At 50.4% G+C, this 22,058-nt stretch overlaps 1 pseudogene; it reads left to right on the top strand.

The window, feature by feature from the left end:
• The first annotated feature begins 1,433 nt into the window (after positions 1-1,433).
• Positions 1,434-2,521, top strand: LOC147965682 (uncharacterized; annotated as a pseudogene).
• The last annotated feature ends 19,537 nt before the right edge of the window (positions 2,522-22,058 follow it).

The following is a 22,058-nucleotide window of genomic DNA, read 5'->3' on the forward strand; positions in this document are numbered from 1 at the left end:
AAAGACACATGATTTATGCTGGTTCGGGCCACCGTTGTGGTGTAACACCCTACTCCAGTGTGGTGGTGGATTGCCTCTCGGGCTGATGATGAACAATACAAGGGGAAGAACAGCCTCCTGAGGTTGAGGTGTTCTTGTGCGTGGCTAACTTGTATGGGTGAGAGAGTGATCTAAGATGCCGTCTCCTCGCCTCTCTTTCTATGGTGGTGGCTAGCCCTACTTATAGAGGCCCTGGTTCTCTTCCCAAATATTGAGAGGGAAGGGAGCCAACAACAGCGGGCTAATTCAAAGGGGGACAGCTAGTACAAGCTATCCTGACAAAAGGTGGTCTGGGCCTGCGAAAGGCTCTGGTGGTGACGCTGTCTTGGGCTCCACGATGACCTCCGTCTTGCCGTCCTTCTGGTCTTGGTCTTGTTGCACCAAAATGGCAACCTTTGCCTAATGCCTCGGTACTCCTCGCCTGCGCTAGTTTCCTTAGCCCCAAAGAGGAAACAAGGATGCGGCGCGTGCTGGCGCCCGCCTGGCGCCCGCCTGGTGTCCATCGTCACGGCTCACGTCACGAGAGCCTCGTGAGGTTAGACTCGCCTTGATATCTCTGCTCCTCGTGAGCCTGCCTGACTAGGACGCTCTAGAGGAGGTCTTGTGTCGTCCTCCTCGCGAGGGTTGGCCCCTCGCGAGGGTCTTGGATGCCTTGTTGATGAAGATGGGCCGTACGACCTGCTGGCTTAGCCACGCAGCGAGCCGCAGGCAGGCAAGTCTGGGGACCCCCATTCCCAGGATGCCGATAGTAGCGCCTGGGCCCAAGGTACGCTCGGGCTTGGCTTCGCGGCGAAGCCAAGGGCCAAGCATGGAGCACCGCAGCCCCAAAAGGCCTGCGGCCTCGATTGACGCACGGCGGTTGATTGGTCGTGGGTGTCTCCACTTCCCCACGCTGCCTCGGCAACTGCTCGCCCTGATAAAAGGTTAGCGCAGGCAGCACTTACCTTCATTGCTTCTCCCTTGCCTTGCTCCAGATCCCCTTCCTTGATCTCCGCCACCGCTATCTCCAGATCCGCTCCAATCTCATTCCGCAGCTCCGATCCATGGAGCCGCGCAAGGCCAAGGCTTCCTCAGCGCCGACTTGGTACGAGCCGGCCCTTGAGGCGCCCACTGTTACGGAGAAGAGCCTCGCCTCCGTGCGCCTGCTGACAGCGGGTGAGAGCAATGAGTGGGGGAAGACCGAGCTCCGGCTTGCCTCCGACGCGCCGGAGCCTGAGGAAAGCACCTTCTTCCCCTTCTTCTCGAGCAGCATCGCCGTCGGGTTGGTTCCTCCCTTCTCCTATTTCTTTTACGAAGTCCTCGACCGCTACGGGCTGCAGGCATTGCATCTCCATCCCAACTCTGTCCTCCTCCTTTCCATCTTCGCCTACTACTGTGAGGCGTACCTGGGCGTGATGCCGTCCATGGCGCTCCTGCCCCATTTCTTCTTCCTCCGTGTCAGTGAGGGTAACATCTCCGGATGCACTAACTTCATTGCATCTAGCAAGGCCAACTTGATCTCGAGCACTGGGAAGAGGGCCGACAACATTCGATCCAAATGGGTCATGATGGACGCCAAGTGCACCGATCCGCATCTGGCATTGCCCATGGTGACGCCTTCTTTCCACGGGGGATGGCCCAGGGCGGAGCTTGCAGACGAGCGGGCCTCGCTGGTGTTGGGGCAGATGGTGACCGACCTGAAGCCGGGTAACGTGAGGGCGGCAAAGGTGACGGGGGTCATGCTTCTGAGGGAGTTCTTGACCCTGTGAGTAGCTCCACTCCAGGCGCGTGCACGCCCCTTGTGGGAGCTTGAAGAAAGGGGAACATGACCCGCCTGAGGCCAGGGGCCCTGCCTGGCGATGAATTGGCTGCTGTCTTGCGCCTCATAGTTGGAGACAACCAGGAGTACCCACCAAGCGCCTTTGTCCCCCTGTTCCAGCGCAAGGATCGGGAGGAATTCGTCGCCTCCAGGCCGTCCTTTGATGCGCGTGGGCCGGTGCCGCCCGCGCTCCTGGGAGCCCCCGCGGCATCGAAACCGGTGGAGATGTCTTCTAGCGAGCCCCGCGGGGAGGGGGAAGAGGAGGTGGACCCGGAGAAGACTCTAGAAGAGGTGGGGAAGACTTCCCCTCTGAGCAAGGCCGAGATCCTCCGCGCCCTTCCTGACAATGCTGAGGCCGACGCCCACCAAGGGGAGAGGGAGCAGCCCCCCATCTGGACGAGGGGCAGGTCGTCGTTGGTGCCACGTGATGCCGCCTCCGCCCCGATGCTGTCGGGCTTCAGGCTTCCTAAGCGGAAGTATGTCGCGGTTGGTCAGGCTGACGTCTTCTGTGAAGAAGGTGAAGGAGGGTGTGGCGTCCGTGCCTCCTTCCTCAGGGAAAGGTGGGAGCAGCGCCCGCATCTCCCCAGCTCGGTCGTCCTCGCGGGGCCAAGAGGAGCATCGCCACGTGGAACCAGCCCCCATGGCCCCGCCAGCTCCGGAAGCGCCGGCGCCTGGCGCGACTGACGAGGTCCCAGCTACTCCAGAGGTCGTGGTCTCCCAGGCCCTGGTGATGATGTTGCCTCCTCCCACTACTGCGCCTCCACTCCCAGGCTCTTCGGCTCCCACTGCTACTCTGGAACATGCTATCTCGGCGAAGACCCAACTGCAGGCGGATCTCCTGGGCGCGGACCCACGCCTTGTGGCCGGGCGCCTGGAGCTGGCTTTAGGCTGGCTCCATTCCAACTTGGCGGTTCACGCGGCACTGGGCCAGGCCGCTGCGGCTTCTGAGAAGGAGAAGCAGGGTGCCGCCAACGCCGCAACCGGTCGTGAGATGGCGTTGAAAGACGCCAAGGTCGCCCACGACCGCTGCCAGGTGCTGGAGGACGGATTACAGGGATGCGCGCCAAGCTCGCCGAAGAAGCACGGTGCCACCAAGCGAAGGAGGGGGAAATGAAGGCCTGGGAGGATGCCGTCAAGAATCGTGATGCTGAGTTGGTGGAGTTGGGGAGGATGCAAGCCGCCGAGCGCAACCGGTTGGAAGAGCTGGAGCGGGAGGTGAAGGCGAGGGAGGCTGAGCTCGACGCCAAGGCGCGAGTCCCGTTCGAAGACCGTGCGGCCTTTGCCGATCTCGAGAAGAGGTCCCGCAAGGCGCCGAAGACGCTTTACGAGCACGGCCTGGAGAGGTCGCTGGCCACCGACAAGGACGGCCCTACCCAGCTGCTTCCTCTCTTGGTGCAGGCGCTCGAGGAAGTCGTTGATGGCGTTGGTCCTATGGCGGAGGCGGAGGCTCGCGTCCTGTCTTCAGCTGCATTGACTCGCGTCTTCAGCCACCTACACCTTCGCGACCCCGACGCTTGCCTTGACGAGCTATTGGAGCCTGTGGCTGAAGACCAATACGAGGCCGGCGCCGCAGCTGTGCAGGGTCCGGTGGAGGCCTTGTTGGAGAAGTTCCGCGGCTTTGTCTCCGCTCCTCTGTCCGGCGATGTCGCCGATCCTGCTGCTGGTGGTGAAGGCGAAGACAATGTTGCTCGTGAGGTAGCGCCTTCCGCAGGTGATGGCGGCGTCCAAGGGTGACCTGCAGCTACTCTCCTGTTTCGTTCCTACAACATGCATTAGGCCTCGAGGAGGCATTTAGACTTTTCATTTGGTATCGTGAGGACGATGTGTGAGGACAATATGTTTGTAATATTTGCTTCAAGATTTTGCGATTTCCTTCGTATTTGCTTTGCGTTATGCGTCGGCAGAGCCCAGCCCCGCGCATACCTCAACCATCATTGGGCCGACCGGAAACCAGGACGGACGAAGGAGTGAGGGGCTACGTGACCAGTTAGGCTCCTGAGTCGCGATGCTCAGGAGTCCCCCTTGACGCGCAAACAGCTTATAGGGAGAGTTCGTAAGGATAGTCTGATGTTCTACGTCGGCAGGGCCCGGCCCCGTGCATACCTCAACCGCCATATGGCCGACCGGAGACCAGGACGGACCAAGGAGTGAGGGGCTATGTGACCAGTTAGGCTCCTGAGTCGCGATGCTCAGGAGTCCCCCTTGACGCGCAAAAAATTTCCATGCCTGCCCTCACCGAGGCCTCAGGAGGGGCGTGCGATGCCCAGGTCTGGGAGACCTGGTTGGGTGGCGTGTGCTTGGGTGTAGCCTGAGCGCAGCCCCCGTGCCCAGCCCCCTCGGGCGGCTCTCCCGAGGGGAGGCATTGCGGTGAGGCCGGACGCTGAGCTCTGGGCTCCCTGAGGTTGGTACGACCATGGGGCCACCCTCAGTTGTTAATCACCAGCGCGGAGCATAGTGCTTCCACTTGTGCACGGGCATAGCCGCTCCTCGGCAGTGTCGATGGCCAGCGCGGAGCATGGTGCTTCCACTTGTTCATGGGATGGGGGCCCCCCTCCGGGAGGAGCCCCCGGGGCGTGTACAGCCCCGCCCTGACACGTGGCTTGCATGGCAGGGCCGCGAGGTGTATCTGGGCACTCGTGAGCCAGCGCGGGACTCACGAGGCCCTACCTCAAGGCGGGTTGCACCTGGTCTTGAGTCTTGGTGACTGGGTGTTCCTGCAAGGCGGTCTGGTGCAAGCACTCTACGTCCTCAGGTCCCGGCCCTCGAGCGAGCTTAGCCGCCGCTGGTAGGCCAGGGGGTGAGGGCTGGAGAGCCAATAAGAGCTCTTGAGTCGCGATGCTCAGGAGCCTCCCTTTTAACGCGAAAGCGACTTGCACGGGGTGAATGTATCCGTGGAAGGTGGCAATCGAGCAGGCGATAACAGTAGGCAGGTTAAGCAGGGAAGGCAAATCAGCTTGGGTAAATGTAGGAAGATACATTCCACTGGGTCTGGCCCGAGCAGCTTGGGGATGATGCAGCTCGAGGGGCGCCCCCAGCAAGGTAAGCTAAAGACATAAGAAAATGGGATACATGCCATAGGGACAGACCCACACCGCCTGGGAATGATGCAGCCCAAGGGGCGCTCCTGAAAGTGCAACTATCCCTAGGTGGTTTTGGTAATTCCTAACAACATATAGCTCATTGAGCTAATGCTATTCCAAGATTAATATTTCAGGAAAAGCTCAATGAATGGCATGGCATGGATGAGGAAAGTGGACCCCTCAAAACACTAAGGACAAAAAGATTGGCTCAAGCTCAAAGCTCAAGACTCTACATTTTATATTTTAGTGATCCAAGATCACATTGAGTCTATAGGAAAAGCCAATACTATCAAGGAGGGATGAGGTGTTGTTTAATGAGTCTCTTTCTTCATAGTGCTTAGTGATATGCTCCAAAACCCTCAACTACCTTCCCATATCCACATATGACCTAAGCCAAAAGTCAAACTCGGCCCCACCGATTCTTTCTATCCGGCGCCACCGAGTTCAGATGTCACAGCTACTGCCACAAACCCTAGGCAAATCGGTCTCACCGATAAGGATTTCGGTCACACCGAGATGGGGTTGTAATCTCTCTGTTTCCCTTCGTAACGTTTCGGTCCTACCGAGATGAGCGATCGGTCCCACCGAGATTGCAATGTAAACTCTCTGTTTCCCTTTTGTAACATTTCGGTCCCACCGAGTTTACCTGACCAACTCTCTGGTTAGCTTATTACCAAAATCGGTCCCCCTGAGTTTGTGTAATCAGTCACACCGAGATTACATTATGCCCTAACCCTAACCATATCGATCCTACAGAGTTGCATCTCAGTCCCACCGAAAATCCTAACGGTCACTAGGTTTGCTAAATCAGTCCGACCGAGTTTCTCAATTCGGTCTCATCGAGATTGGTAAATTGTGTGTAACGGTTAGTTTTTGTGTGGAGGCTATATATACCCCTCCACCCACTCTTCATTCGTTGAGAGAGCCATCAGAACATACCTACACTTCCAATACACATTTTCTGAGATAGAACCACCTACTCATGTGTTGAGGCCAAGATATTCCATTCCTACCATATGAATCTTGATCTCTAGCCTTCCCCAAGTAGCTTTCCACTCAAATCTTCTTTCCACCAAATCCATATCCTGTGAGAGAGAGTTGAGTGTTGGGGAGACTATCATTTGAAGCACAAGAGCAAGGAGTTCATCATCAACACACCATTTATTACTTCTTGGAGAGTGGTGTCTCCTAGATTGGCTAGGTGTCACTTGGGAGCCTCCGACAAATATTGTGGATTTGAACCAAGGAGCTTGTAAGGGCAAGGAGATCGCCTACTTCATGAAGATCTACCGCTAGTGAGGCAAGTCCTTCGTGGGCGATGGCCATGATGGGATAGACAAGGTTGCTTCTTCGTGGACCCTTCGTGGGTGGAGCCCTCCGTGGACTTGCGCAACCGTTACCCTTTGTGGGTTGAAGTCTCCATCAACGTGGATGTACAATAGCACCACCTATCGGAACCACGACAAAAACATCCATGTCTCCAATTGCATTTGAATTCTCCAAACCCTTCCCTTTACATTCTTGCAAGTTGCATGCTTTACTTTCCGCTGCTCATAGACTCTTTGCTTGCTTGCTTGAATTGTGTTAAGATTGCTTGACTTGTGCTAAGATAGCTAAAATCTGCCAAGAACTAAAATTGGGAAAAGGATAGATTTTTAATTGGTCTAGTAGTCTAATCACCCCCCTCTAGACATACTTTCGATCCTACAAGTGGTATCAGAGCTTTGGTCTCCATTTGCTTTGATTTCCATAGCTTTTGGTGGTCATAGCCTTGGTTTCACAACCTAGGAGAGTATGGCGTCTAGCGAGGGAAATTATCACCGTAGAGGTCCATACTTTGATGGTACTAATTTTGCTAGTTGGAAGCATAAGATGAAAATGCATATTCTTGGACATAACCCCGCCGTTTGGGCTATTGTGTGTGTTGGCTTGCAAGGTGAATTCTTTGATGGGAGAGAACCTAATCGTGAAGCTACCGCGGATGAGTTGAAGATGCTACAATACAATGCTCAAGCTTGTGATATCCTCTTCAACGGATTGTGCCCCGAAGACTTCAACAAAATCACCCGTCTTGAGAATGCAAAGGAAATTTGGGATACTTTGATTGATATGCACGAAGGTACCGACTCCATCAAGGAATCCAAGTTGGATGTGCTTCAAAGTCAACTTGCCAAGTTCAAAATGAAGGATGGTGAAGGTGTCACTGAAATGTACTCCATGCTTGCTCTTATCACAAATGAGATTGCCGGCTTAGGAAGTGAAGAGATGACCGACAAATTCATCATCAAGAAGATCATAAGTGCCTTGGATGGAAAATATGATACCGTATGCACATTGATCCAAATGATGCCAAATTACAAAGATCTCAAGCCAACGGAAGTCATTGGAAGAATTGTTGCTCATGAGATGTCACTCAAGGATAAGGAGGAGCTCCATAACAAGTCAAGTGGTGCTTACAAAGCCTCATGTGAAGCTCTCACATCATCAAGTGAGAAACAAACCTTTAATGAAGAATTGAGCTTAATGGTGAAGAACTTCAACAAGTTCTACAGGAATAGAAGCAAAGAGAGAAGTTCCAAGTCAAGGTCCTACAATGACAAAAGATCTTCTAGTCGAGAGCGAAACTGCTACAATTGTGGAAGACCCGGACACTATTCCAATGAGTGTACGACACCCCACAAGAGAAGAGAAGATTCTGCCAAAAGAAGAAGTAGAAGAGAAGAATCACCATCAAGGGAGAGAAGGAGTAGGGATGATCGATATGAACGAAGACACCCTCGGAGAAGCAAGGATTCGAAAAGGAAGGACTAGTCATCAAGGAGCTACACAAAACGAAGACATCAAGCTCATGTTGGTGAATGGGTATCCGGCTCCGACTCTGACAATGACTCCGAGAGAAGCTATCACTCCGACTCCAAATATACTCAAGATGAAGGTGTTGCCGGTATAGCACTTGTGTCAACCAACTCCTACGACATATTTGATTCACCAAATGAAGGAATTGGAAGATGCTTCATGGCCAAAGGTCCAAAGGTATCACACCCCGAGTATGTTGATTTCAATAGTGATGAAGATGACTTGTTAGATGATGATGATTTACTTGTTGACAACTATAGTGATGAATACTATGATGAAACGAATGGCAATGATAAGGAGAAGATTGAGTCTCTAACTAAAGAACTAAACACTCTTAAGTTAGCTCATGAAACTATCTTAGGAGATCATCAAGAACTTTTAAGGACTCATGAGAAATTACGTTTTGAGAAGCTCAATCTTGAGCAAGAGCATGAGTTCTTAAAGGTACTCAATGATGATCTTCGCAAGAAAAGTTCTTCTTACATTGCCAAGCGTTTACTCGTATCCACTTACATGCCTCAAGTCAAGTTTAGTAACAAGAACAAGAAAGATTCTTCTTCTAGTAGTAAAAATAATCATGCTAGATCCAATGTTGTTGCTTCTAGTAGTTCTCTTGATTCCACTAATGATTCTCTTAGCCAAGTTACACTTGAGCAAGAAAATAGCTTATTGAAGGGAATTATAGAGAAAGGTGTTTACAAGAGCCTTGCCAGAAGTAAGCAATTCGAGGAAATTGTACGCAAGCAAGGAAGGCACCGGAAGAATCAAGGTGTTGGTTTTGAACAAAAGTTCAATGCCAATGGAGTTGAGTGGGAAGAAGATCAATACCCCAAGATGGAGTTTGTTCCTCAACAAGAGAAGTATGATCCTACTTCTTTCAAAGGGACACAAGCTCAAGATGATCTTCCACCACAAGACCACAAGCAAAAAGGCAAGGACAAGCTTCAAGGGGAAATTGATTCATTTGAAGAAGCTCCTAAGGCCTTGGTCAAGTGGGTTCCCAAGACTACATCAAGTTCCACTTCATCAAGTACAACTACAACTCCGAGGATTCCCATCAAGATGGTGTGGATCTCGAAGAAGAACTAGAGAGTTCTTGAGGGTGACTCCGCTAACATACTTCACTCTTATCATTTTGGCAAGAACAAGTGCAATCAACTTCCACATCTTGCACTAGTTCAAGGAGTCACAAACCCTCTTGTTGGTAAGACAAGGGACAAGGTAACCTAAAGCATTCATAGACATTATCTTGTGTGTGCATCACTCTATGTTTATGGATATCCTTGTTTGTTCCTTGTGGGACTAACCCGTGTAGGTATTGAAAGTGCAACTCACTCCAAAGGATAGCTCCAAATGATCTACATCAACATAGAGCATCCACATCTTCAACACCTACATGAAGTCATCATCGACAAAACCCAAGGTTAGTTCATCCCTCTTAGGGGGGATCTCACATCTAGGGGGAGCTTTACTCTAAAAATTGAGTTAAAGCAACTCTAATGGTGTGAACAAAACAACGCTTTATGTAAAAGTGGTAACCCCACTTGTGCTTAAACGAAGAGTATGACCTATGATCAAATGTTCTCATTTGACTCCTAAGTCAATACACTCATATATAGATGACCTAGTCATCACCAATTGCTTGATAGATGCTAGAATTGTTTGTGCATTTTTTGCCACATATTTCATTTGTCATTTTATTGTGTGAGCATGTTGGTTGCATAATTTACTCATTCGAGGACATCCACTTGTTGTTTTGATTGTTTGGTTTCCTTTTCTTTTGGCCAAGTGGATGGACAAGAATGCCTAAGAACCTTCTCTAGCTATCTATGCTTTTCTCGTCTCAAACTCTATTCATGCTGCATCACAAAATTTGATCAAGTCAGATTCGAACCACTCCGTGTGAGGAGCACTCGGAGTCCCCGATTCGTCATAGACTTAAACTTCCAAAACTTCTTTGTGCGTTTCGGTCTGACCGATTCACCCATTTCGGTCATACCGAGATCACTAAGTCAATCTAGGTTTTCAACCTCGGTGCAACCGATTCGAACTTTTCGGTCACACCGCATTGCAGTAACTGCTTGCAGTTATGCATCTCGGTGCCACCTAGTTGTTCCACTCGGTCACACCGACAGGGTCGGGCTATATATATCCACGGGTAAAATTTTGGAAAACTTTCCGAACCTCCTCGACCCGCACTTAGCCTGCTCTGCCTCCAGGGTCTCCGGATCGTCCTCCTCGTCGCCAGTCGCCTCCTGTCGCTGGTCTCCGCCGCCGTCAACGGGAATCATCTCCGCCGTTGCCGCCGTAGCGAGTTCATCGCCGAACTAGGGTATGAACTCGATCACTGTGCTATCCTTATATGATTCCTAGCACATTGTGTTCGCCATGTATCTTGCCACGATTGAGATCATTCTATCCATCGAAAACACTCCGTAGTTTAGTCGTGAATTGAGAATTTAGGGTTAGGTTTCCGTCGAAACCATCTCGGACCCACCAAGTTGTGGAACTCGGTACCACCGATTCGGCTCAGGCCATTGCACATGTTATTCTCGGTCTAACCGAGAATTGCAAATCGGTGTGACCGAGTTCAGGACTTTGTGAAACCCTAGTAGTCTCGGTGCCACCGAACTGTGACTGGGTTTAACCGAGTTCACTAGTTTAGGTTCCAACAGCTGCTTCGGTATCACCGAGTTTACAAATCGGTTGATCCCAAATGCTTTCTGTGGAAAACTAAAACTAAGTTTTTGACTCATTCTTTTGCGAAAACTTCTGCATTTTGTGATGCTCATTCACTCTATCTCATCTATATCTATTCACAGGGTCTGCTGTCAGTGTTTGCAATATGTCTAATCAGAGTGACAGCCAGAATAGGTCAGAGGAGCAGGTTCACTTGAGTGAGGGCACTAGTCCCTCTAGCAGCTCTGATGAGGGTAGCAAGAGCACCCCAAGCAACTTACCCAAAGCTGCCACCAGGGCCAGAAAGAAGAAAACGTCTGAATCTGAGGATGAAGAGTATGTGGCAGTTGAGGATGAGGCCACTTCCAAGAAGAAAGTGGTTAAGAAGGAATATAGCACTGCTGCTGCAACTAAGCCAGGTCTGAAGACCAAGAGGCCAGCAGGAAGACAGCCAATGTCTAAGGCCAGAGCATCTACTCAAGAGACTTTGGGATCTGCACCCAAAGAGCAGGTTGTGGAAGAGAAGAGGAGGAAAGAGAGGGTCAAGAAGACCACTGCTAGAGTGCTTGGGAGATCCTCAATCATGAGAGATTCTGAAGAGGAAGAGGAAGAAGATGCTGCACCAGCACCCAAAGCTCAGAAGCTTATGGGTGATGCCATCAGGGCAGGGGCTGTTCCATCTAAGCCTAAGACTGCTCCTAAGGCTGCTGCTCCATCTCCAAAGCCAAAACCGAAGAGGAGCACCAGGAACATCCCTGCTGAGGAGAAGAACAAGGCCCCAGTGCCTGAAGCTGAAATGGAAGAAGAAGATGATGAGTCACATGTCTTGAGGAAGTTAAAGCCAAAAATTCCAGATCACAATGATGCTCATCCAGTAGCTGAGAACATGAAGATCGGGAAGGATTCATGATTGAGGCTATGGAGAGAGTCTGATCCAAATGCCACCAGGAGAAGGACTGCTGTGGACTACAGGTTCCATACAAAGGAACATCATGACTTCTATGAGACCATCTTGCTTGACAAGAAGCCAATAGTGTGTGACATGAGATGGGTTGACTGGGACTACATCAAGGTGAATGATGAACATTATCCAGGTGTGTATGACAGTTTCAAGGCGTGTGGAGTTGATGAGTTTGTGGCTCAGAAGCTCACAAAATGGAATGATGAGATCATCATGCAGTTCTACTCCACAACTCACTTCTACCCAGATGGAAGGATTGTCTGGATGTCTGAAGGTACGAGGTACCAGTCAACAGTTGCAGAATGGGAGAAGTTGATCAATGCCCCAGAAGAGAGTGAAGATGACTTGGATGTCTATGCCAACAAGAAGAAGGATCACAACACCATGGCACACATGTACAAGGAGATCCCAGATGCTGCTCTTGAGACACACAAGTTTGGATCTATACATTACCTTCTGTCAGGCTTGCCAACTATCAACTGGATCCTCAGGCATACTCTTTTGCCAAAGTCAGGTGATCACAAGATGATCAGAGGCCATGCAATTAACTTGCTTCACATCTTTGATGTCCCACATAAGTTCAAAGTCATGAGCCTAATAGTTGAAACTATCAAGAGGACAACTGCAGATCAGAAGAGGAGTTGTGGGTATGCCCCACAGATCCAGGAGCTGATTAACTCCAAGATGGGCACTGGCACATATCTGCTGGACAAGGAGCACATGCCTATCTATCCATACTTTGAGGACAACCAAGTGGTTATGAATGAGGATGAACCATCTTATGTGCACGCACAAGCCAAGAAGGAGAAGGCAAAGGCTGAAAAGGCTACTGAAGAAGCATCTCAGTATCTTCTAAAGAGCAAGCAAGATCAGCTTGGCTACTTGATTGCATCCACTCTGAGGATTGGGAAGGGACTGGGCACCCTGACTCAAAACCAGGAGAGCCTGGAAAGGATCGTGGAGCAAAAGTTCCATGACTTGGATGTGAAGGTAACTGAGATTCAGTCTGTTGTGGAGCAACTTTAGGATGATATGCAGGAGAGGAAGGGCAAGACAACCACTGATGCATTTGCTAGAGTGCCTAGAGCTCAGAGATCTGCTGCAGTGCCTGTTCCAGACACCAGAGCAACTTCATCTGCACCAGCTAAAACTTTAGTGCCACCATCTCCAGCACCTACTCCATCAGCTCCATCTACATCGACTGAAGCCTTCGTTCTTGGAGTTATCTAGACACCACCACCTGAAGACCAAGCCTGAGAGACGATTTAGTGCTATGCATTTTCTAGGAACTTTTTGGTAACTTGTTGCCAAAGGGGGAGAAAAATGTATAGATCATAGGCTTCGAGAGAGAGCGTTGCTTTTATTCTATCTTGCTTTGGTGGTTGAACTTTATTTGCTTTGCTTGTTTGAGATACTTTTTGTCTATGTGATACTTGGATGATCACATGTGTTTGACCATATGCTACTTTAATGCTTGTTAGCTGACATTATCCTTTTATCCCTATATGATCATTCACTTTGCTTGGTGATGAGTGCATGTATTTAGTCATTATCATTTTGAGCACTCCACAAAGATGTATGTGACATGGAAGAGTAACCCATGAGCCTAACTCTCTGTGCATTTGCAGTCCAAAGAAAATCATAAACTATGCACAAATTTAGGGGGAGCTCTTTCTTTTCACATACTTCTCAAAGCGACAATGTTTTTCACTCTTATTATCATTTGTCGAAGCTTTGATCTATATGTTGTCATCAATTACCAAAAAGGGGGAGATTGAAAGTGCAACTATCCCTAGGTGGTTTTGGTAATTCCTAACAATATATAGCTCATTGAGCTAATGCTATTCCAAGATTAATATTTCAGGAAAAGCTCAATGAATGGCATGGCATGGATGAGGAAAGTGGACCCCTCAAAATACTAAGGAAAAAAAGATTGGCTCAAGCTCAAAGCTCAAGACTCTACATTTTATATTTTAGTGATCCAAGATCACATTGAGTCTATAGGAAAAGCCAATACTATCAAGGAGGGATGAGGTGTTGTTTAATGAGGTTCTTGCTTCATAGTGCTTAGTGATATGCTCAAAAACCCTCAACTACCTTCCAACATCCACATATGACCTAAACCAAAAGTCAAACTCAGCCCCACCGATTCTTTCTATCCAGCGCCACCGAGTTCAGATGTCATAGCCAGTGCCACAAACCCTAGGCAAATCGGTCTCACCGATAGGGATTTCGGTCACACCGAGATGGGGTTGTAATCTCTCTGTTTCCCTTCGTAACGTTTCGGTCCTACCGAGATGAGCGATCGGTCCCACCGAGATTGCAATGTAAACTCTCTGTTTCCCTTTTGTAACATTTCGGTCCCACCGAATTGAGAGATCGATCCCACCAAGTTTACCTGACCAACTCTCTGGTTAGCTTATTTCCAAAATCGGTCCCACCGAGTTTGTGTAATCGGTCACACCGAGATTACGTTATGCCCTAACCCTAACCATATTGGTCCTACTGAGTTGCATCTCAGTCCTACCGAGTTGCATCTTAGTCCCATCGAAAATCCTAACTCTCACTAGGTTTGCTAAATCGGTCCGACCGAGTTTCTCAATTCGATCTCACCGAGATTGGAAAATTGTGTGTAACGGTTAGTTTTTGTGTGGAGGCTATATATACCCCTCCACCCACTCTTCATTCGTTGAGAGAGCCATCAGAACATACCTACACTTCCAATACACATTTTCTGAGAGAGAACCACCTGCTCATGTGTTGAGGCCAAGATATTCCATTCCTACCATATGAATCTTGATCTCTAGCCTTCCCAAGTTGCTTTCCACTAAAATATTCTTTCCACCAAATCCATATCCTGTAAGAGAGAGTTGAGTGTTGGGGAGACTATCATTTGAAGCACAAGAGCAAGGAGTTCATCATCAACAAACCATTTGTTACTTCTTGGAGAGTGGTGTCTCCTAGATTGGCTAGGTGTCACTTGGGAGCCTCCGACAAATATTGTGGAGTTGAACCAATGAGTTTGTAAGGGCAAGGAGATCGCCTACTTTGTGAAGATCTACCGCTAGTGAGGCAAGTCCTTCGTGGGCGATGGCCATGATGGGATAGACAAGGTTGCTTCTTCATGGACCCTTCATGGGTGGAGCCCTCCGTGGACTCGCGCAACTGTTACCCTCCGTGGGTTGAAGTCTCCGTCAACGTGGATGTACGATAGCACCACCTATCGGAACCACGACAAAAACATCCGTGTCTCCAATTGCGTTTGAATTCTCCAAACCCTTCCCTTTACATTCTTGCAAGTTGCATGCTTTACTTTCCGCTGCTCATAGACTCTTTGCATGCTTGCTTGAATTGTGTTAAGATTGCTTGACTTGTGCTAAGATAGCTAAAATCTGCCAAGAACTAAAATTGGGAAAAGGATAGATTTTTAATTGGTCAAGTAGTCTAATCACCCCCTCTAGACATACTTTTGATCCTACAACTCCCAGCTTAACGAGCTTGGAAGATGTCACCTGGTTCTGTAGATGAAGCAGCGTTGGTGCAGCTGAAGGCATGCGCCGCAGAAGCGACTCCTCATGAGCCACCAGAGCCCTGAGCCTCGGGAGGCTCTGCGGGCTCAGGAGGCTCCCTAAAGACCGTCTCCATTCCCTCCAGGATGACGCGGTACCTGGCCTCTTAAGCCGCCAGGTGACGTCGCATGGCACGCTGATAGGCCGACGCCACGCTCGGCAAGCCGAGGGGCATACGAATGTAGCTATGTGGCGGGCCTCCGCAACGGCCCACACGTGAAGGCCAGAAGCGCTCCTGAGACGTGGCCCTGTTGAGCCCTGGAATGTCGATGCAGACACGCAGCTCGGCACCCTCGCCTGGGTGGTGAGCCGTGCCCTGTGAGCGGCTATCGCCATGCATGGCTCTTGCGTCTTGCAGTTCCTGTGTTGTCTTGGCGATGAATTCCTGAGTGACGGGCACTCCTTGCCCGATGTTCTCCTGAGGAAAACGTGCCGCGTAGCATGCCTCCAAGTGGTGCCCAATCGCCTCCGTCGTGAGGTGGGCAAGGTCTGAGGCCCTCCAGAAGAGAGCCCCCGAGCCCTACCCGAGGAGGGCGCCAGGCGTGCCTTCCTATGCGATGGAGGGAGGGGCCCCTGGGACGGACGCTGATCCTGACGAGGCTCCTGCCGCGACGCCATACTCCTGAGGTCCTACGCGGCGCGACTGCTTCTTCTTGGGGATGGCCTCCGGAGGACCCTCACTTCTGCAGTCGGGGTCGTCGATTGCTGCAGCTTGGAAGGCGCGCTTGAGGGAGCACATCACATCCCTCTCTTCACACGAGACCGTGATGACCCCACCACTTCCAGGCATCTTGAGGATAGTGTAGCTGTGGTGGGTGACCGCCATGAACCTCGCCAGGGCCGGATACCCAAGGATGGCGTTATACGGCAGGCGGATGTGCGCGACGTCGAAGTCGATGAGCTCAGTGCGGTAGTTGTCGCGTGTGCCGAAGGTGACGGGCAGGCGGACCTATCCTATCGGTGTGGTGGAGCCGTCGGTCACTCCCGAGAAAGGTTTGGTAGGCTGGAGCTGCTCATATGGCACTTGGAGGTTGTCGAAAGTGTCAACGGACAGGACGTTGAGTCCTGCACCGCCGTCAATGAGAGTCTTGGTAACCTGCACATTGCTGATGACTGGGGAACACAACATCGGGAGGACGCCGGCGGTGGCCGTGCACTTGAGCTGATCTGCCGAGCTGAAAGTGATGGCGCACTAGGACCACTTGAGTGGGCGCGCGGCCTCAAGCTTGGGGAGCGCCGTGTTCACCTCGCGAGCGAATCGTTTGAAGATGCACTGAGAGGCTGGGGCCTGGGTGCCGCCCAAGATGCAGGCGATTGCACGCGGCTCCTGGAAGCCCCCAGCCCCCTCGTCCTGATGATGGTCGTCGTTCCTTCTTGGTGGCGGCGGTGGAGGAAGACCGGTGTTGCCTTGGGGGCGATCCTCATGAGGCTGGTCCCTCCAGGGCCTCTCGCGAGGATGGTCCTGCCAGCGGTCCTCACGGGGCCTGTCGCGCCATTCCTGGCACGGGCCGCGGTTGTCCCAGCGTCCGCCTCCTCATCCTCCTCCACGACCGTAGCCCCGGTTGCCGCGCTCGGGGCATTGACTGTAGCGTCCCTCGCGTAGGGCTCGGATCTCTTGGCAGTCACTGGTGTTGTGGGTGTTCAGGTTGTGGAAGGCGCAGAACGGTCGGCTGTTCTTGGATGACTCGGGCTGATCTCCTCCCCGTTTGTGTCGGGCTCCGCAGCTAACACTATCGCTTCCTTGCGCTTCATGTCCTTGGCCTTGGCTTTCTTCTCCTCTGTGCCTGCGACTGGCAGCTCAAGGAGGGAAAGGCGCCCCTCCTCAGCTCTTGCGTACTTGGTCGCCAGGTTGAACAGCTCCTGAGACGTGCAGAGCTCCTCGTGGATGGCTAGCTCTTCCTTCATCTTGACATCACAGACGCCATCGGAGAACGCGGAGAAAATGACCTCATCCGTGACCTTGGGGATCTTGAGGCGGGTGTTGTTGAAGCGCTGGATGTACTTCTGGAGGGTCTCCCCTGGTTGTTGCTTGATGCAGTGTAGGTTGGTCTTGGCTGGCGGGCGGTCGCGAGTGCCCTAGAAGTTGGCGACGAAGCAGTCGTGCATCTTGTCCCAGGAGGAGATCGAGCCATGCTGCAAGTTCAGGAGCCAGGTGCGGGCCCCATCCTTGAGAGCCATGGGAAAACAGTTCGCCATGACTTTCTCGTTGCCGTTGGCTGCTTCGATGCTCAGCTTGTAGAGCTGCAAGAACTCTGCGGGGTCGGCGGTGCCGTCGTAGCGAGGAGGCAGATCCATCTTGAATTTTCCTGGCCAGGCGACGCTACGGAGCTCGGGGGTGAAGGCGCGGCAGCCGGCCGTGGTTATTGGGGCCCGCCTCGGAGGTGGAGCTTGGTCTTGCCGAGGTCCGCGTGGCGCCGCCGCAAGCGGCGCACGGTCTTGACAAGGCGGCGCGGGAAGCGCGGGTGCAGCTTCTCGTGGCCGTGGGATTTCTTGGCAGCTTCTCTCTTCACGCACGGGCACCGGTCATGGCGGATCGCATTGCGGGGCCACGCGCCTTGGTGCCAAGGCACCGTCTTTGGGTTGGGGTGGTGGAGGCGCGCCTCGGGCCTCGTCGCCCGTGGCTGGCTGAGGGTGAGGCTGAGAGAGGGACGATGCCAGGGAGACCCCTGCGGCGTGGACGAGCTCGGCGACGCGGTCGAGCCACTCCTCGTGGAGGTCGCCGACTGGGCGGTAGCGCAGGAGCTCGTTTGCGGCGAGGAGTGCGGCCTCGCCTCCATGGGAGCGTGGTGTGCGTGAGACAAAGAACCGGCTGGGGCTAGCGATGGAGTGGCGGTGCGGCTGTCCTGCCGCACCGAAGGATGCAGCAAAGACGCTTGCTACTCATTCCCCACCGGGCCGGTGGCAGCTTTGGCAGCGGGGGACGAAGAACAACATGGTAGCCCACCAATGGGAGCTGTCTGAGCAACGCGGGTGGTGAGAGCAGCCCGACGCTCAGCTCGAGCGTGGCAAGCGTCCGCCATAGAGACGATGGAGCGACGGAGCGACGAACTGACGGAAGGAAAGCTACGGCGCACCCCTACCTGGCGCGCCAAATGTCGGATGTGGGGTTCCGGCAAACCCTTAAGGTTCGAACACTGGGGTGCGTGCGAAGTATTTCCCTCCTACCGATCTACGCCCTAGCTCGCCAAGATCTCGCGGACGAACTCGACGAACTCGCAACACAAAAAGACACAGGATTTATACTGGTCCAGGCCACCGTTGTGGTGTAACACCCTACTCCAGTGTGGTGGTGGATTGCCTCTCGGGCTGATGATGAACAATACAAGGGGAAGAACAGCCTCCTGAGGTTGAGGTGTTCTTGTGCGTGGCTAACTTGTATGGGTGAGAGAGTGATCTAAGATGCCGTCTCCTCGCCCCCCTTTCTATGGTGGTGGCTAGCCCTACTTATAGAGGCCCTGGTCCTCTTCCCAAATATTGAGCGGGAAGGGAGCCAACAACGGTGGGCTAATTCAAAGGGGGACAGCTAGTACAAGCTATCCCGACAAAAGGTGGTTTGCGCCTGCGAAAGGCTCTGGTGGTGACGCCGTCTTGGGCTCCATGATGACCACTGTCTTGCCGTCCTTCTGGTCTTGTTCTAGTTGCACCAAAATGGCAACCTTTGCCTGATGCCTCGGTACTCCTCGCCTGCGCTAGTTTCCTTAGCACTAAAGAGGAAACAAGGATGATGCGCGTGCTGGCGCCCGCCTGGTGTCGATCGTCATGGCTCACGTCACGAGAGCCTCATGAGGTTAGCCTTGCCTTGATATCTCCGCTCCTCGTGAGCCTGCCTGACTAGGCCGCTCCAGAGGAGGTCTCGTGTCGTCCTCCTCGCAAGGGTCTTGGATGCCTTGTTGATGAAGATGGTCCGTACGGCCTGCTGGCTTAGCCACGCAGCGGGCCGCAGGCAGGCAAGTGTGGGGACCCCCGTTCCCAGGATTCCGACATTTGGGGATGCTTGTGAGAGGGGTTAATCATAAGTGGGAGGCTTGTCCAAGTAATGACAACACCCAAGCACCTGTCCACCCACATATCCAATTATCAAAGTAAAGAACATGAATCATATGAGCATGATAAAAACTAACCTGACAATAATTCCCATGTGTCCTCGGGAGCGCTTTGCTTTATATAAGAGTTTGCCCAGGCTTATCCTTTGCTACAAAAAGGATTGGGCCACCATGCTGCACCGTAGTTACATTTTTTACTTGTTACCCATTACGAAATATTTTATCACACAACTATCTGTCACCGATAATTTCAGTGCTTGTAGAGAATACCTTGCTGAAAACTGCTTGCCATTTCCTTCTGCTCCTCATTGAGTTCGACACTCTTACTTATTGAAAGAACTACGATAGATTCCCTATACTTGTGGGTCATCAGATACTCGGAACGACAAATCCTAATCTCAATCTATGCCAACTCAACAAACACCTTCGGAGATACCTGTAGAGCATCTTTATAATCACCTAGTTACGTTGTGACGTTTGATAGCACACAAGGTATTCCTCCGGTATCCGGGAGTTGCATCATCTCATAGTCGAAGGAATATGTATTTGACATTAAGAAAGCAATAGCAATAAACTGAACAATCAATATGCTAAGCTAACGAATGGGTCTTGTCCATCACATCATTCTCCTAATGATGTGATCCCGTTATCAAATGACAACTCATGTCTATGGTTAGGAAACCTTTACCGGCGTTGATCAACGAGCTAGTCTAGTAGAGGCTCGTTAGGGACACGGTATTTGTTTATGTATCCACATATGTATTTAAGTTTTCGGTCAATACAATTATAGCATGAATAATAAACCTTTATCATGATTTAGGAAATATAATAATAACCATTTTATATTGCCTCTAGGGAATATTTCCATCAGTCTCCCACTTGCATTAGAGTGAATAATCTAGTTCACATCGCCATGTGATTAACACCCATAGTTCACATCACCATGTGACCAACACCCAATGAGTTTACTAGAGTCAATAATCTAGTTCACATCGCCATGTGATTAACACCCAAAGAGTACTAAGGTGTGATCATGTTTTCACTACTAGGGAAAAGCCTAGCAGCAACGCGGGTTTTGGGCCTATTAGCAGCGCGGGGGCCGGCGCTACTAATAAGGCGCTACAGCTAACGTATAGCAGCAGCGCGGGTGCCACCCGCGCTACTACTACGTCCGTTTTTAGTAGCGTGGGTAAAAACCCGCGCTACTACTAACCCGCGGAATTTTTTTTCGAATTTTTTGCGCAAATTTTCAAATTTCTGAATTATTTTAACCTCTAATCTCTAATCACCCTCATCCTGCTCAATTTAATCTCTAATCACCCCTCATCATTCCAAATCATCTAACTTCCTGGACGGTCACCCATCCTCTCACTACTCCAGCCCGAGCACGCTTAACTTCCGGGTTCTATTCTCCCTCGATTCCAAGTCTGCACTTGTTGTTTTCCTGACAATAGTAAGATGTCAATCCTATTAACCCTCGGGAGTTTAGCTTGAGCATGAAGTCACACATTTCTCTGTTTGAATTTAAAACTATTGTTCTAAAAAACAATAATTATTTAGTAACACTAATATTTCTTGAATAAGGAGTTTGACCACATTTTGACCAAAGTTTGACCACAATTTGACCAGATTTGACCAAAATTCCAAAAAACTGAAATAATTATTTAGTAACACTAATATTCTTGAATAATTATTTAGTAACACTAATACTTCTTGAATAAGTAGTTTGACCACAGTTTGACCAGATTTGTCCAAAATTAAAAAAAACTGAAATTTGAGCATAACTTTTTTCCTTTTAGAATTTGAGGATTCTAAAAATTTGCGAATAGGTCGTAGGTGGTCTCCATTGTATGCGGATTTTCGTGCTGAACATTTTGATATATTATACGTTTTTTTCTGACATCGTATGCAAAAGTTATAGCCGTTTTACATTTTCCCTACACTTTTTGCAAAACATGTCCAAATTTAAGTTTTTAAATTTTCCTAACTAGTAGATGTAGTAACATAACTACATCTCGAAGGATATTAATTTTTGAAACATTTTGATATATTATACGTTTTTTTCTAACATCGTATGCAAAAGTTATAGCCGTTTTACATTTTCCCTACACTTTTTGCAAAACATGTCCAAATTTAAGTTTTTAAATTTTCCTAACTAGTAGATGTAGTAACATAACTACATCTCGAAGGATTTTAATTTTTGAAGTTTTTATCATTTTCTTTTGCTTTTTACAAAACCGAAAAGGCGATCCACGGGGGGGGGGTAGAGTTTCAAAATGGGACCTTTAGTAGTAGCGAGGTATTTTACTCCTCGCTACTACTATGGCATGTCCCGGAGGGGCACGGTTGAGACCTCTTAGTAGTAGCGAGGGGTAAAAACTTAGTAGTAGCGCGGGTTTATAACCCTCGCTACTACTATGGCATGGCCCAGGGGCACGGTAGAGACCGCTTAGTAGTAGCGAGGGGTAAAAACCAGCGCTACTGCTATCAACTTAGTAGTAGCGAGTGTTAAAAACCCGCGCTACTACTATGGCATGTCCCGGGGGGCACGGTAGAGACCGCTTAGTAGTAGCGAGGGTAAAAAACCAGCGCTACTGCTATCAACTTAGTAGTAGCGAGGGTTAAAAACCCGCGCTACTGCTACTTAGCAGCAGCGCCTGATTTTAAAGCGCGCTGCTGGTAAGATTCTGTGTATAGGCTTGTGAGAGAAGTGAGAGAAGTTTAGTCAGTGGGTCTGTCACATTCACATCCATATGTATTTTGCAAATTTCTATGTCTACAATGCTCTACATGGAGCTACTCTAGCTAATTGCTCCCACTTTCAATATGTATCCAGATTGAGACTTAGAGTCATCTGGATCGGTGTCAAAGCTTGCATCGACATAACCCTTTACGATGAACTCTTTATCACCTCCATCACTGAGAAACATTTCCTTAGTCCTAAGGATAATTTTGACCGATGTCTAGTGATTTACTCCTGGATCACCATTGTACCCCCTTGCAAAACTCATGGCAAGGTACATAATAGGTCTG

This window comes from Triticum urartu, chromosome 6A (genome assembly GCF_056163025.1).
Source record: "Triticum urartu cultivar PI428250 chromosome 6A, HENAU_Tu73, whole genome shotgun sequence".
Classification (NCBI taxonomy): domain Eukaryota; kingdom Viridiplantae; phylum Streptophyta; class Magnoliopsida; order Poales; family Poaceae; genus Triticum; species Triticum urartu.